A 15,220-nucleotide genomic window follows, 5' to 3' on the forward strand; every position below is an offset into this window, starting at 1 on the left:
TAACTCCTGGCCTCAAGTGATCCACCCTCCTTGGCCTCCCAAACTGCTAGGATTACAGGATATGTGTGCCACCATACCCAGCCATCATGGAATTATTTAAAGAAGGAATCTAAGACTATTTTAAACATTTCCCTCAACAAATTAATATTTGGGTTTTATGTGTTTTATTCCATTTTAGCACTGTGAGGTAGCATGATTATCCAAAGGACTGTATAAAAGATGATTGCACAGATCTGGCTTATTGATCTGCTGTCAAGTTGTTTTGACACAGAAGAAAGTCACGTAACATTGACAAAGAGCTAAAGTATATTCTAACTATGGAAAAAATAAATTGTCCATAGCTGCTCAATTTCTGAAGTAAAAGGAAAGAATACAGTGTAAGACTGTGAATTAGTTCAGGAAAGTGAACTTAAGTAGTGTTTATTTAACTTCAAGATTTCAGTGGCTTAAATCAACAAAGGTCTGCTTCTGTGTGTCACAGGACAATGCAGGTTGATGTGGTTGGCTCTTCCCTCTGTAGTAATTAAGAGGTACAGGCTTCTCCTATCTAGTGATTTATTTTTTCCCTGAGGCTTCAGATACTCTTTTCCCTCTCTCTGGGATCCTTTGCATCTGTCTGGTAGATATAGAAGACAGAAAGCACAAGAGGATTTTGTGAAAAGTCTTAAGGGCCTGGATGTGAGACTCCTTGAAAAGGAAGCTGGGGAATGAATATGTAGGTGTGTGCCTAGGATGAAGGGAAAATGGGTTTGATGATACACATGCTGGTGTTTGCTATCAGAGAGCTAATCATGACTTTGTCTTGCACATATGAAAAGTATGAAAAAGATACCATGAATGATAAAACTAGGCATGGTCACATTTATAATTGATCACTGATGTTTTTTTGCAAGTGAATTACTTCTGTGATTTCTTGATAGCTATCAGCATGAGCCCTATTGCCTAAACATTATCTCATTTATTTATGTGTTTGAACAATTCATATGTATTTTATGTTTTGTAAAGACGGGGTCTCCCCATGCTTTCCAGGCTGGTCTCGAACTACCGGCCTCAAGTGATCCTTCTATGTTGGCCTCCCAAAGCGCTGGGATGACAGTCCTCTGTGAGCCACTGTGCCTGGCCTCATATATATGTATTTTTAATATGCAGCTTGCTTCTTATTTGTGTGATGAGAAGAGAATAAATGTTGCATTATTTTAGTTGAAGAAGTTTGTCGATATTTTCTCTTCTAAATATAATTCACCTATAAGTTTTTATCATCTTCAACGCTGTATTGAAACACATAACATTCTTTAATAGAGACCTAACAAGTTAGAAACACTTTGTGCTCCTCCCTGTGGCCTGGGGAGTGCACTTTGATGCTGGGAAGCACTAAGTTCTTCCATCTATGAACTTAGAACTCTGACTTTGAACTTTCACAAATGAAGAAAGCTATGCAGCAAAGCAGGTGTACAGTGACTCTTCATGTCTGCCTACTCTCACAGGTGGTGACAGCACTTCCTGGAGTAATGTTGCTTTGGATTTAACAACAGTTGGGCAAAGGAGGTCAGTATACAGATGGGGGACAAGAAGGATGGTGTCAAAGGGAGGCTAAATCATTTGTTCTGGCTTCTTCTAAGGAATTCTTACCAGAAATTGAGGGAGAGACTGTCCTGAACGTGTAAGGATCCCTCTCTCTGGGATCCCTTCAGCAGTGGCACAATCTGGGGTCATTGCAACCTCTGCCTCCCAGGTTCAAGTGATCCACCTACCTCAGCCTTCTGAGTAGCTGGGACTACAGGTATGTGCCACCATGCCCAGCTAATTTTTAAATGTTTAGTAGAGATAAGGTTTCACCATGTTGGCCAGGCTGGTCTCAAAATCCTGACCTCAGGTGATCCACCCACCTCGGCCTCCCAAAGTGTAAGCCATGAGCCACTGTGCCTGGCCTAACACTTTCCAATTCAACCATCATCAAATGGGCCAAGCAATCTTGGAGAGTTTTAACTAAAACAAGAGGGTGCTTGCAGAATCCCACAGAATGTGGAAAATCTCATTCATTGGTGTTTTCTGGTTGTGTTGGGACCACACTAACATGGATGTGTAAGACATGTTACCTATACTAGAGCCCAACGCAGAAAGGTAAAGAAAGATGAACGAGTCTGGCCCACACATTGTCTGGCAGTGGCTTTGTATTCCCTGGCCTGTGAATGAATCAGCAGCAGAGCAATGAGTCATTATCACAATGTGCTGGCTGAGAGGCACAAGGAAATGTCAGTTGCAGGGGCACTGCTGTGGAGTGGGGCCTTCCTTGTGTTTCTGCTGTGCTGCCTGTAGAGGGAGACACTGCTCCCCAGGTGAGGAGTTAAGAGTGTGGCATCAGTGAACTGTGAATATGTCGAATGACCCCCAAGTCTCTGGCAAGAGGAAAAGGGAGAAAGGTTTTCAAGCAGCTCTAGGAAGGAGGCTGTGCCGCATGTCTCAGATCAAAACTACTTAACTTTCTTCCTCCTTTTGTTTCGTTCCATTGGTTGACAATGACCCTTCAGTTTGGCAGGTTCTTGCCCTCACTCACTGACCTAACAGACTCACTAAGTGTCCGTAATAAGCATTGAATGACGCAGGTGTATTTCATTCAGATTCTCTTTGTAAAAAAACTCCTCACAGGCAGATCATTCGTATCTGGCAAAGAACAGAACAGCTTTGGTTTTAAATCGTGTTAGCCTTCCTCATATTTGAAAGAAACGTTTGTCCCTTGCCATGTTTTGACTTTGAGGATGAGTCTGCTGTATCCGTTTTGGGCCATTACTGCAGAACTGAACTGCCCAACAACTGGACTTATCAAGGTCACAGGGGAGAACATAGATGTATGTAAATAAAACATGTAACGGGTCAACATTCATGTTAACAACTTCAATCCTAGTGTGAAGGCATGTGTATTTGACTCATGGGAGAACCTCTTATGGTTACTTTACACAAAGTAAAAACTAAAACTCTCTGTTGATTTACTAATAAAATCAGGCCCAGATTCAGGTTGGCCAAGAAGCTAGACACTCCATAAAGAGAGGGGTGCCTAGATGTTAAAACTTGAACTTCTAGTCTTCTCCTTCTAGTCTTCTTCTATTGCCAGTCTTTGAAGGCAAGGGATTGATATTGATAAAGGCACTGATACTATACATTATGGTTAGTGGGTTGTGCTGTTGGATTAATGGGATTAACTTCGATACTGGCTGATGGCGGCCCAGATACAGAAGTAAGAGAAGAAACTTCAAGAGAGAAAAATAAAAAAAAAAAACTGGTCAAACTTCCATGAGATATTGGGTATCACCAAGATAGATGTGAAGTCTCAGTACAACATTGGAGGTTGGAAACATATCACCATAGGACACGACAGACACTTTCCCAATGGGAGAGCTGGAAAGGTTCCCAGCAAGCTAGGGAGGCAGCCTTGATGTGGGCCCCAGTGCCCTAAGCTTGACTAAGGGCATGTTGTAAGACCAAGTATTGAGTGATGTCACTTCCTCTTTATTTTATAATCCCATGAGTTTTTGAATATTCTTAATGATGGCTGGTGGCTGTCGTACTCTGGTGCTGGGCAATGTCCACCTGGGGCAAGGGCACCTTCCTCTAATTTGTGCAAAGGGTCAATATGGGCTAGCTGTGACCCCAGCTGTGACTTCAGAGAATCAAGAGAGGAGTTATATGCCTGTAATTGGGTCAAATGGTTTAAATTTTTTTTAAGACATGGGTGTCTCCCTATGTGGCCTAGGCTGGAGTGTAATGGCACAATGATAGCTCACTGCAGCCTCAAACTCTTGGGCTCAAGTGCTTCTTCTGCCTTAGCCTCCCCAGTAGCTGAGACTACAGGGGCATGCCACCACGACTGGCTAATTTTTAAATTAATTTTTTTTTTGGTAGAGACAGGATCTTACTCTTTTGTTCAGGCTGGTCCTTGAACTCCTGACCTCAAGTGATCCTCCCATCTCAGCCTCCCAAACCATTAGGATTATAGGCGTGAGCCACCGCAATGGCTTTGGGTCAAATGTTAAAGGGGACCAGGGCCTGCCTGAGGTCATTGATAGTTCGTGAGAGAATCCCTGAGGATGAGACTCTTGTGCAGGTGGAGTTGGAGCTCTACGTGTCAAGTGTGTGGCCAATGTGTCTTAAGGAAGCTGACCAAGGTCTGGGGCAGCCAGAGCCTCTGTACTGGTCACCCATGGCTGGGAGTACCTTTGTTCATTTACCCAGTGTGTGTGCAATACAATTATATTCTCAGAATACCATGATGTGAACAAATTTGGGGAGCACTGCTATGCAATACGACTTTACAGAGGACTTGGGTTTGATATTTTGAAGGAAATGTGTGGTCTTTCTTATAGTTGGTTATCTGGTTTCCGGAACCAGCACACACTAATATTAGAAGATGATAAAGTGGAAAAATGTTTGCTGAAGAACTTTGAGCTGCAACTGGCTTCTAAGCCAGAAGTCATGGAGGATCCTGCAGTGAAGAGGCACTGTTTGCTGCAAAGAGTGGCTCTGGAACATAGGACAGAATGTGAGCTGTTCAACTCAGAGCTAAGTAGCTGTGATGGTCTCTAAAATGGACCAGACCACTCTTAACTCTTCTCAGTGCTGGTACTGTGTGCCTATGACATACTCTCAGCTGCTGATGACATGGTTATGCCGATTCTCTCCTTGAACCGCCTCCCTTGAAGCCCTCCCTTGAAGCCCTCTTCCTTTTCATTTTCTTTAATCATCTCTCTCTCTCTTTATTTAGAACCAGCACTTCCATGTGTAGTTGTGCAATGCACAACCAGTACAACTCTGCTAACAGCCTTGATGCTCTGTTCTGTCTACTGAATACAGGTCAAACTTTATAGCCTGGTACGTAAGACCCTCGATGATGTGGCTTCAATCTATCGGAGTCAGTGAGAGGCTAGCAGAAAACAAATGGTCTCCTCCAAGCGTTTAACTGAAGATAACTTACAGATTATTTACAAAGTGGTGGGTGGGGTGAGAGGAACCAATCAGGGATGGTGAAACACTTAGGAATTAGCCCCAGCAAAGTGGTTACCGCTCTTAAGGCTGAAAGGACAGGAAAGGCAGGTGGTGAAACTGAACCCTGGGGGGAACCTGGAGTCCCAGAAGACAGGAGCTATCACTATGGAGCTGTCACTGCCAGAACAGCCAAGAAGCAGGGAGAGAAATGGGGATAAATGCCCACCTGTCTCTGCTCTTGTACTCTGATCTCAAGCCAGAGTCCCTGTGGCCAAACCCTTTGAAACACAGAGGACAAAAGAGCATGCACGATGCCTCTATAGTGGTCAGTCCTTGCAGGGCAGAGAAGTTGGAGAATGCCTCTGGGAGAATAGCCCATGGCCTTCCCTCCTTCCAGCCCTCTTGTCCTGCATGCTGATTCCATTGCCTAGCAGTACCATAGTTGTTCACACTTCTGTCATTTTGCTCATGCTTAGGTCTCTGTGTGGAATGCCCTTTCCTGCACCCTCCTGTATTTATACATTTGAAATCCTGCTCATCTTTAAAATCCCAGCTTAGAGGTGACCTTCTTAAAGATTTATTTGATCCCTCAAGGAGAATCCTCTTGGGCAGGGACATCTATGGCTTGCAAAGCCTAAAATATTCGCTCTTTAGCCCTTAACAGAAAAGAGTTGACAGTCCTTGTTCTAAACTTGTGCTGCCCATTGTAATAGACATGAGTCACTTGTGACTATTGCACGTTTGCAATGTGGGTAGTGAGGCGAAGAAACTGAATTGTAGATTCGACTTCACTTTTATGAATCGAATTTCAAGTTAAAAAAAAACAACACTCCATTCAGTTATGAAAAACTTTTAAGTCTGTTTAGAACAACTTGGGTTTGTAAGTCTTTTTTTTTTAAGTGTAAATTTTACAAACTTTGAATATGGCTCAAGTATATCTGAAGAAAATTTAGTTTCCAAATTGCCATGTGTTTTAAATATACACTGAATTTTCAAGACTAATAAGAAAAGAGAATGTAAAATATCTCATTAATAATTTTCATATTGATGTCACATCAAAATGATATTGTTTTATATACAGTGGGTTAAAGTATACTATTATTATTATTTTGAGAAGGAGTTTACTCTGTCATCTAGGCTGGAGTTCAGTGGCGTGATCTCAACTCACTGCAACTTCTGTTTCCTGGGTTCAAGCAATTCTCCTGCCTCAGCCTCCTGAGTAGCTGGGATTACAGGCGCCTGCCACCATGCCCAGCCAATTTTTTGTAGTTTTGGTAGAGACAGGGTTTCACCATGTTGACCAGGCTGGTCTTGAACTCCTGACCTCAGGTGATCTGCCCACCTCCCAAAAAGCTGGGATTACAGGTATGAGCCACTGTGCCCAGCCTAAAGTGCATTATTAAAACAAATTTCACTTTTTTCTTTTAACCTTAAATTTGTTTTATTCTTATAGATTCAGAAGGTACATGTGGAGGTTTATTACGTGGATATATTGTGTAATGGTGAGGTTTACACTTCTAGTCTACCCACCACCTGAACACTGAACATTGTACTCAATAGGTGACTTTTTTACCTCTGCCCCCTCCCAACCTCCCCGGTATCTTTTATTTCCCTCTATATGTTCATGTTTACCCCTTGTTTAGCTCCCACTTATAAATGAGAACATGCAATATTTGACTTTCTGTTTCTGAATTATTTCACTTAGGATGGTAGCCTCTAGCTTCGTCCATATTGCTGCAAAAGACCTGATTTCAGTCTGTTTTTAGGGCTGCATATTATTCCATGATGTATATATACCATATTTTCTTTCTCCAATCATTCGTTGATGGACAGTTAGGGTGATTCCATGCCTTCACTACTGTGTATAGTGCTGTGATAAACACAGAGTGCAGGCGTCTTTTTGATAGCACGATTTCTATTCCTTTGAGTAGGGCCTCCGTGGGATTGATGGGTCAAATGCTAGTTCTACTTTTAGTTCTTTGAGATATCTCCATACTGTTTTCCATAGTGTTGGTACTAGTTTGTATTCCTACCAACAGTGTATAAGCTTTGTTTTTCAATACATCCTCGCCAACATCAGCTGTTGGCTATAATGATAGTCATTATAACTGGTGTGAGATGGTGCCTCATTGTGGCTTTACTTTGCATTTCTCAGATGATTACAGATGATTAGGGTTGTTGAGCATTTTTCATGTTTGCTGGATGCTTGTAAGTCCGAAGAAATATCTGTTTTTCATGTCCTTTGCCCACTTTTTTTTTTTTTTTTTGACAGAGTCTCTCTTTGTTTTCCAGGCTGGAGTACATATCTCAGCTGACTACAACCTGTGCCTCCCAGGTTCTGAGCAATTCTCCTGCCTCAGTTTCCAGAGTATCTGGGATTATAGGCAAGCACCACCACGTCCAGCCAATTTTGTGTTTTTAGTAGAGATAGGGTTTTGCCATGTTGGCTAGGCTGGTCTCAAACTCCTGACCTCAGTTGATCCACCCACCTCAGCCTCCCAAAGTGCTGGGATTACAGGCGTGAGCCACTGTGCCCGGCCGTCCTTTGCCCACTTTTTAATGAAATCATTTTTTTTTTCCTGTTGAGTTGAGCCAAACAAAAGCTCAATTCAGGCAGGCAGTGGTATCTCACTTCGGTAATTCCAGCATTTTTGGAGGCTGCGGCAGGCAGATTGCTTGAGTCCAGTTCTGAGAGCAGCCTGGACGAAACTCCATTCTACAAAAAAGTACAAAAATTAGCCGGGCATGGTGGTGCACTCCTCCAGTCCCAGCTACTCAGGAGGTTGAGGTGGGAGGATTGCTTGAGCTTGGGAAGCAGAGGTTACAGCGGGTGACAGAGCGAGATCATGTCTCAAAAAAAAAAAAAAAAAGCTTAATTCAACAGTTTTTGTTGCATATGAATGGCCTTTGAGCTTTTAAATGGAAAGTTGACATTGAGTTTTGGTGAATGGCAGGGGTTTTTGGTTTATAATACAAGTGCTTTTTTGCTTATTAAGTTTTTCCTAGCAGGTTCTGGATATCAGTCCTTTGTTAGATGCATAGTTTGTAAATATTTTCTCCCTTTCTGTAGACTGTCTGTTTACTCTGTTGATTATTTCTTTTCTTGTGCAGAAGCTTTTTAGTTTAATTAAGTTTCCTATATTTTTGTTACATTTGCTTTTGAGATCTTAGTCATAAATTCTTTGTATAGGCCAATATCTAGAAGAGTTTTTCTTAGGTGTTCTTCTAGGATTTTTATAGTTTCAGGTCTTATGTTTAAGTCTTTAATCCTTCTTAATTTTTTTTCATAGGGTGGGAGATAGAGGTCAAGTTTCATTCTTCTGCATGTGGTTATCCAATTTTTCTGGCACCAATTATTGAAAAGAGTGTCCTTTGTCCAGTGTAACTTCTTGTTAGCATTATTGAAGATAAGTTGGTTGTTGGAATGTGGCTTTATTTCTGGATTCTCTATTCTGTTCCATTGATCCATATGTCTATATATGTACCAGTACCATGCTGTTTTGGTTATAATAGCCTTACAGTGTAATTTGAAGTCAGGTAGTGTGATACTTCCAGCTTTGTTCTTTTTGCGTAGAATTGCTTTCCACTATTCTCTTTTTTTCCTTTTTTTTTTTTTAAACATGGCTTCTAGAAAATTTACAATTACACCATGAATTGCACTGTATTTCTATGGAGTAACGCTGCTCTATAGTTACATTCAGAAACTGCAATAATTTTTATACTGCAGTGACACATCTATCTTTCTTTCTAGGTTCTAAGATTTTTTTTTTTTAAAGGCTGGGACACAGTTAAAAAAAAAAATCTGGGCTGGGTGCGGTGGCTCACGCCTGTAATCCCAGCACTTTGGGAGGCCGAGGCGGGTGGATCACGAGGTCAAGAGATGGAGACCATCCAGGTCAACGTGGTGAAACCCCGTCTCTACTAAAAATACAAAAAAAATTAGCTGGGCATGGTAGTGTGTGCCTGTAATCCCAGCTACTCAGGAGGCTGAGGCAGGAGAATTGCCTGAACTCAGGAGGCGGAGGTTGCGGTGAGCCAAGATCGCGCCATTGCACTCCAGCCTGGGTAACAAGAGCGAAACTCCGTCTCAAACAAACAAACAAACAAACATCTGATGTCCATGCCCTGCTTGTTGAAGGTACTCAATAAATGCATAATAAGTCAAACAAACTCTCGATTCAAACCTTTCTTGCATGCAGACGACTAGTTCTCTGGGCTTTTAAATGGGAAGTTGAGATTGAGTTTTATTGAATTGCAGGACTTTTTAGTTTGTAATCACAATTGCTTCCTTACTGTGAGATTGATGATTCAATGAATAGGCTTCTTACAGAGAAAATGATGGATGGTGGATTATTTTTTTATGATCTCTAAGAATTTGTATAAAACTATGTCTAATTTTTAACTACAGAGGATGAGTATATTATAGAACAGAAAATTGCCAAATGTTCGTGCTTTACTGGGGATATGCTATTATATTTGAGAGGATACATTTAAAAAAAAATTTAATAATTTTGGGGAACGGATAGTGTTTGATTGCATGGAAAAGTTGTTTAGTGGTGATTTCTGAGATCTTGGTGTACCCATCACCCAACAGTGTACACTGTACCCCGTGTGTAATCTTTAATCCCTCACCTACCTCCCAATCCTGAGTCCCCAAAGTTCATTATATCATTCTTATGCCTTTCATCCTCATAGCTTAGCTTCCACTTATAAGTGAGAACATATGATATTTAGTTTTGGGGAGGATACATTTTTAAGAGCTCAGCATCAATTAAACATATTATAGACCAAAAAAAAAATCAGGAATTCAATTCAAATTCAGCATGTATTCATTGAGCACCTGCTATGTGCCAGGGATTGTTCTAGGCTCTTGGGATGCACCAGTAAATAACAATGACAAAAATGTCTGCCATTGTGGAGCGCATGCCCTATTATGTTTATTATAACATGATAAATAAGTAAACCATGTAGTACATTAGGAATTGATAAGTACAGTAGAAAAAAGAGGAAAAGAGAGCAGGGTGGACCAGGAATACAGCACGAAGCAAGTAACAAATTTCAGTATGGTGTCAGGAGAGGCCTCACTAAAAGGTGCCATTTGGACAAAGGCTTGATGGAGGTGAGGGATTTATCCATACAGCTAACCAGGGGAAAAGCATTCCAGACAGTGATGAGCCAATGTCACAAGTCTGGTTGGGGAGTTCACAGGTATGACCAAAGAAGAGCAGGAAGGCAGAGCAGCAAGAAGAAGTCAGCAGGGAGAAGATTTGTAGGAAATGAAAGAAGAGACGCAACTGGGACCAGATCATATGGGTCTTGTTTAAAGACTTTGACTTTTTTTTTTTAAGACAGAGTCTTACTCTGTCTCCAGGCACCAGGCTGGAGTGCAGTGATGTGATCTTGGCTCACTGCAACCTCCACCTCCAGGGTTCAAGTGATTCTCCTGCCTCAGCCTCCCGAGTAGCTGGGACTATAGGTGCATGCCACCACGCTCAGCTAATTTTTGTAATTTTAGTAGAGATGGGGTTTTGCCCTGTTGGCCAGGCTGGTGTCGATCTCCTGACTTCAAGTGATCCACCTGTTTTGACCTTCCAAAGTCCTGGGATTATAGGCATAAGCCACCATGCCTGGCTGACTGACTTTTGATATGAGAGAACTGGAGAGCAGAGGAATGACTTGATCTGATTTAAGTTTTAAGAAAACCACTGTAACTAATCTGTTGAGAATACAGCAGAGGTTGGCGAACCGTTCTGTAAAGGGCCAGAGCGTTTAGGTCTGTGGGCTATAAAGTTTCTGGCACAACTATTCAACAATTGTAGCACAAAAGTAGCCATGTACAATATGTAAATGAATGAGTGTGGTTGAGTTCCATTAAAACTTTATTTATGAGCACTGAAATTTGAATTTTATGTAATTGTCATGTTCCTCAAAAGATTTTTTATTTTGATTTTTTCCCAACTGGTTTAAATATATAAAATCATGCTTTTAGGAGGTACAAAAGCAAGCAGTGAACCCAATTTGGCAACTGGGGAGTAGTTAATCAACCCCTTGAATAGATTGTAGGGGACAAGAAAACAATGGAGACTATTTAGTAATCCAAAGAAGAGAGATGGTGGTAATCCCGACCAGGGTAATGGCAGTGATTGTATAACAATGGGTCATATTCTAAATATATATTGAAGGTTAAGCCAAAAGGATTTGTTGGTGGTGTGGATGTGGAGTGTGAGAGAAAGAAAAGAAACAAGGGAGACTTCAAGGTTTTTGGTCTGAGCCCTTTGAAGGATGTATTGCCATTGACCAAGATGGAGGAGGCTGTAGATGAAGTGGGTTTTGGAGTAGAAGATTAGGAGTTTGGTTTTGGACATGCTGACTTTGAGATTCCCATTAGATATCAAAGTGGAGCTGGTGAGGAGGCAGACGGATATACACGCCTAGAGTTTGGAGAAAGCTCTGGTCTGGAGATAAGACTTTTGGGAAGCATTGCATGTAGACAGCATTCAAAGTCTTGTGATTGCCTGAGATCACCTAGGGAATAAGTGTTGGTAGGAAAGGTCAAAGAGAACCAAGGACTCAAATCCAGGGTGTTTTAGGAGGTTGATGCAAAGAGAAGAAAGCAGCAAAGGGCATTGAGAAGGAGTGGTCAGGGAGGTAACTGGAGAGCCAGGATACTGTGGTGTCCTCAAAGCCAAGGGAAGAAAGGGTGTCAATGAGGAGGGAGTGAACAATTGGATCAAGTACTGCTGATAAGTAAGATGAAGCCTGAAAGTTGACCATTAGATTTACCCATATGATTCACAGATGCCCTTAACAAGATCACTTTCCATGAGCTATAGGATTGAATAACTAGGTAGAGTGGGCTTTACAGAGGATGGGAGGGAAGTACTTGGCAAAAGTGGGTAAAGATAACTCCATTTATTTTTTTCTAGTTTTGTTGCATAGATGCCAAAGAAATAATGGGGGGAAGAGTGAAATCAAGCCAAGATTTTCTTTTTCTAAACATGAGAAAACATTTGTATCCTGATTGGGGATACCAATAAAAAGGGGAATCCAAGTACAGTAACTTTATAATTTTACAATAACTCAAAGAGGAAAAGCTATACTCCATTTACTAGGAAATGGGCATCACTGTCTACAATAATCACACCTGGTGTATTATGTACACATTGTAAGGGTAGCTGAGAGAAAGGAGAATAGACCCAATGTCAGGCAAGCAAGTTTTATTAACCTGCCTGGCTGCCCAGTAACAATCAGAGGAGGCAGCCCCGAGTTTACAGAACAAATGGTTTATATGGGGTGAAAGGGGAAAAAGGGAGTTTCAGGACTGAGATAATCTCTTAGCTTGTAATAGGCACAGAGATAGGTTGTTAACTTGTGACAGACTTACAGTATATCATCCTGTGACTTTTGTGGCCTCAGTTTAAAAAAAAAACACAGGATTTTACAGGTATATGTAAAACGGGAATTTACAAGTATGGATAACAAACATTTGTTTTCCCTGTCCTCCCTCCCACCCCCAGCTGCCCAGATGGCTGTAATCAGGCTTTGCTTAATTGTAGCACCTAGATGGGAGTTCAGGAATGCAGCTGCAAATCAATCAGAGTGAGGGGGTGGGGGGCTGGGGGGGTAACAACGGGAGTGGGGGTGGTGGCAAATACTCCAATCTAGTTAGACTGACTAGCGGGAAAACGTTTTTAATGTTTAATTTACAGTTTTGCTTGCCACCTTAGAATTTACAAGGCCTTTTTGGGGATAGATTGTATGACCCATATCTGTTAAAGAAGCTGAGCTGATAACCGGATTTTTCTTTTTACTAAACTTCCCCCTAAGAGAGGTAATCAGTATCATTTTACTGACCATAAGGCTATCATCATTAGTCTTATTTATCAATAATTTTATTAGTAACAAAGTTATTGATGATTCTTTCCTTAAAAAAAATTTCTGTATGTAAGGCTAATACCAGTGTCTCCATTCTGTCCTCCTTTTCCTTCCTAGTTTATTTAGAGCAAGCACATTTAGAGGAAATATAGGTTACTAGGAAACAAATCAGTGGTTTTTTTTTTTTTTTTTTTTTTTCAGAGACAGAGTCTTGCTTTGTTGCCCAGGCTGGAGTGCAGTGGCGCCATCTTGGCTCTCTGCAATCTCTGCTTCCCCTCCTGCTTCAGCCTCCTGAGTAGCTGGGACTACAGGTGAGTGCCACTACACCTGGCTTTTTATTTATTTATTTTGTAGAAACGGGGTTTTGCCATGTTGCCTATGCTGGTCTTGAACTCCTGGACTCAAGCAATCTGCCTGATTCAGCCTCCCAAAGTGCTGGGATTACAGGTATGAGCCACCACACCCAGTCAAATCAGTGGTTGATAAGTCATTCAGCTTACAAGTTTCCATTTAAACTTGTTGACAGCTCTTAGAGGACTTTATAATTGAAAAGACTGAATCATAGAAACAGTAATCAGGGTCCCAGCAGACTCTTCAAAAGAAGTTTCCAAACATCCCTGTGGTATTAAGACAAACATTAGACAATCGACTGATTTTCCAGCCTGCTGGTGCTGAGATTTTGAATAAATAAACACATTAAGCTTTGTTTTTCAATTGTTATTTAATTTAGCACATCTTAAGAGATGTACCTGAGTACTTTGTATAAGACAAAGGTGAAGATTGCCTTAGCCATATTTGAGAAGGTTTGTTCAATAACTTCAAGAAAATAAGTAAATTAGTTGTTTCTGGACATTTCTTTCAACCACTGATTTTGTTGTGGTGGTTGTTAACTTATCAAAAAGTTATAGCACCTTTCTCTAGAACTTGTGGATAATAGTAAGCAATTGCTTTAAGGGTTGGCTATGTAAGTATGACATTCTTAGCCCCTACATTTCCTTTTCAGCTGACTGGGACAGATGGTTTCTTTCTCATTCTGTGTATTTACCATCTCTAATCCAGAACCACTCACACTTTCCTACCAGTATACTCTGCAGTTTTTTCTCTGTGTCATATCCTATCTATATGATGATTCTTTTGGAGTTTCTCAGTATATCCTAGATGCAGCAGCAAGCGCCGCTGACCCTTTCCCCTCTTTTGATGGTGGCAATGGGGGCATAGAAAATGCACTTTTTAGGAGTTGGACAGAGACAAAATGGAATAGGTTGGACAAAGTATATTGGGACTAGGATAGGATGGAGGGGTTGGTGTATGTTGAGGGGTCTTCCGGGGGCAATACAGGGCATGACTGCAGGGTGAGTGGGTTTGAAGAGAATTTATGGGCACCAAAGAGGCTGGATGGGCAAATAAAGAAGCAGAAGAAAACACTTCAGCTTTCTGCATATACTGCTCCCATGAGTGGCTCAACTGTACTAATTAAAATGAAATCAAGCAGCAACTTGGATGTCTGGGAAGACCTCTGAGTGCCAAAGGTGTGTGCTCACTCTTTCCCTTTCCCCAGAGCTTGCCTGCAGATGATGAAAACAGGTATGATGTCAGGCATCTCCTCTTTCATCTGGACCAAGGCATTGATTGGTCAGGGAATCTCATTTCTCCAACATTTGCTGAATCTATTAATACTTCCCCTACTTTCTCTCCTTTTGGAGTGCTTAAAGAATGCTTTGAAAAATCAGAAAAATATTTGAGAGCAAATGATGTGAAGTGGTTCTCTTAGTTATTAATAACAAATCCTAGTAGTCCCATATTCCCACTGATCTACAAACCATGTGTCAATATCTAGTTTGTAAATATCTCCATTTGTCCTCTATCATTCCAGAAGTCTTTTTCATATGATGTCAGGGGAACTGAAATGGAATGTAATAAAATTTAAATCTGGGATTTGCTAAAAAGAAACAGAGGTGGTATTAGTTTTGTTTTTCTCAAACTTTACCTCATTCCTTTAATATAGCTCTTGCTGAGCAACTTGAAAATTCTCCTAGAGAATTGAGGCTGGATTTTTTGCAGCTGCCCTTGGGGACAGTCTTTAAATTGCAGTGTGTATAGTGAAAGAGAAAACTGAGTCACAGGAAGGAATAAGTTATGCAGAGATTTTTGTCAAAATATTTCCCTTCTGATAGGCAGATAGATAGTGCTGCTCTTGACAGCAAATTTATTTTTATTATTTATTTATTTATTTATTTTTCAGATGGAATCTCACTCTGTCGCCCAGGCTGGAGTGCAGTGGCACCACCTTGGCTCACTGCAACCTCTGCCTTTTGGGTTCAAGCAATTCTCTAGCCTCAGCCTCCTGAGTAGGTGGGGTTACAGGCCC

The sequence above is a fragment of the Sapajus apella genome, unplaced genomic scaffold (genome assembly GCF_009761245.1).
Source record: "Sapajus apella isolate SASKATOON/1434 unplaced genomic scaffold, GSC_monkey_1.0 scaffold20, whole genome shotgun sequence".
NCBI lineage: Eukaryota > Metazoa > Chordata > Mammalia > Primates > Cebidae > Sapajus > Sapajus apella.